The sequence below is a fragment of the Chaetura pelagica genome, unplaced genomic scaffold, assembly GCF_000747805.2.
Source record: "Chaetura pelagica isolate M959 unplaced genomic scaffold, ChaPel_1.0 scaffold46, whole genome shotgun sequence".
Classification (NCBI taxonomy): Eukaryota; Metazoa; Chordata; class Aves; order Apodiformes; family Apodidae; genus Chaetura; species Chaetura pelagica.
The window spans coordinates 3638343-3641143 of NW_009954102.1; positions in this window are offsets into that span (position 1 = coordinate 3638343).

Below are 2801 nucleotides of genomic sequence, written 5' to 3' on the forward strand. Positions count from 1 at the left end.
AAAGTATAAAAGAGACAAAGGAACACTAATAATAGACTTCTGCATCTTCAAGTCATAGATTTCCCAGGACTTCAAAATATTCTTTTCTGAAACCAGAGGCTGTTTGTGTGTTTCAGTACATTAAGCTCTTTCTTATTATGCTGAATTCAGCCTGCTTGCAAGCTGTCCTGTTATTCTCATTTCACAATCAGTTCAGCTGTCACAGAAAGCACATATAGGCGACTTCCCTGCTGTTTATATCATCCATATTTTACATCTGAACAGTATTTTTATAATTTGGCCATTACTTTGATAATCAATATTACTCTGTATTTTTTAATCAGAAAAGATACTGAAGTAGTTAACTTATGTAAATATACGTTCAGTGAACTCAGAAGGCAAAGTAACTCAGATTTCTTTCAGGTGTGTTGGTGATTTCATATAATTCATTTGGTTCCATTCTTTATTCTTTGTTTCCTTCTAATTGAAATAACTCAATCACTGTTCTTTTCCATATGTCTATGCAGTGAAAGTGAAAGGAGATTAAGCAGATTGTGAAACAGCCCTTCAATATTTTTCTTCCTCTAACACTGTTTTTCAAACTCAAATCAGCTGCAGCTTACCTTTTTTCCAGCTAATTTATGTCTATCTAGTGTAATTATGAGCAGGGGTGTCATATCAGAACCTTCTTTTCATAACACAGAAACATCTACTGACCCTGACTCTGATTAAAAAGAAATTTGTTTTAGGAATCATCCCAAATGGGTCTCGGGATAGAGAATAATTGTCACTGTATATCACGAGCCTGAGTTATTGTTTCCTACCTTACGTAAGTCTGTACATAGATCATTTTACTCCATAAATCACCAATTTTTTCCTACATCTTCTATCTCCTTTGTCATGTCTGTCTGTATTATTGCTTTTTATTTACACTTTTTTTTTTTTTTTGCTAGAACACATGTTTGTTTTTTTTTTTAATAATACAAGTATCTTTATCTTTTGCAAGTAGAATCTAGATGGCAATCCAGATGACAATACCAAGTTATCTTCAGACCAATACATCATACCCAAATAAAGTAACTATAGAATAACATGGACCAAGTACTGTTGGGAAATTTAGATACATATTTATCAATACTAACTTTGGCCCCATACAGCTGATAGTTTTTATATAAGGGGGATAGTCATACCCTCCTTTTCGGCTTAAATATTATTGATAATAAGGTCTCGATAGCCTTACAACTGTTTATTATTCAGCCTTGTTAGAGGAATACATTTACAAGAAGCAGTTATAGCCTGGGAATCCTTTGGTCTCCTAGTTTTGCTTTTCAGCATTTGAACAGTGTTTGGTTGTGCAATATTGTCTCTGCTCTTCCAACTTAGCTAATGGCCAACAAGAGTGTATGAATAATTGATTGTTAATTCAGTTATACCAAAATGATTCAGATGCCAAAACAGAGAATGCTGTACCTACAGAAAAGAAAGAGACAGAAAGGAGAGAAAAGTACTGTTCTCTTTTGGCCGCATCTCTAATGGACAGTATTGCAACCACAGACTCCATTGATCATGTGTGATTTCTCTCATGACAAATTTTATTAGTATAAGTAACTTTTTTATGCTGCTCTTGCTTCCTTACCTCTGGCTCTGGCCACGTTCAAAGAGCTCAGCTCCCAGCTGTTTCTGTTAACATCACACCAGTTCTTATCCTGTGTTTCCTCATCTGACCAGGTTGCCCAAGGCTTTATCTAGTCTCATCTTGGCAATCTCCAAGAATGGAGACTGCACAACATCTCTGGGCAGTCTGCTCCACTGCTTACTCTAACACTGCACCTCTCCTCTCAATGTCACTCCAGAAATGTGCTGCATTTCCCCTTTGTCTGAGGTAAGTACCATATACCAGGAAGAACAAAGGCACCTTACAAAAGCACTAATGAGGGTGTACAGTAGAAGAGCAGTAAATCTGCATTATGCATTTAGGCTGGGATCTGACCTTACAGGAGTATAGGAAAAGGTTTATCTGATCCCCAGAGTGCCATGGTCACAGCTGGAAATGAAGGCTTGAAAAATAAACTTTATGATAGCTACTAATATTACAAATTGTGGCACTATGGAATAAATCACTAGAGCCACGAAACACAACATACGGTTCCCTGTTTTCAGCCAAATGATTTATTCATGAATGTTCATAATTCAAATGAATTGGTCATGAATATTCATGGTACTCCTTTGTAACTGGATATTGTAAGGAAATCTAGGCTAATTACAACAGAGGCACTTTACTAGCATTCTCATAGTGGCAGTGGGAACATTTTGGAAGTTGGAATTCCTTACTGGAATCCCAGCTGTAACTACTTCGTGTGATTGAATGTATACAGAGGTCAATAAAGCAAATCTGTGGTAATGCTTGGATGTGTTCTGCTGGCATCTACCCAACCTATTTGTAGAATCTACACCATTAAACCATGAATATTACATAACTCACTGCCAGTAAAAGAGTAGACATTCATGCAGAGCAAACCTCAGGCACAAGTCAGTCAAGTGGCTTTTGGGCTGCATTCCAGTAGGCACAAGAGGTCAATTTCTGCTCACTGTTACATTAGTGCAAACTCACTGATTTCAATTAAGTTTCTTTGGTGTGACTACAAGTCAAATTTGGCCCTGTCTACAGACACAAACTGGCAATATTTTTTTTTTCCAGTAACAACACTGAGAAACAAATTATATCATGATTTCTTACTTATTTCCAGTGACACAGACTCAGGTTAAAAAAATCAGAAATCTGGCATTTAGTTTTTCCTTGTTTCCTCAGAAACATCAGCAGG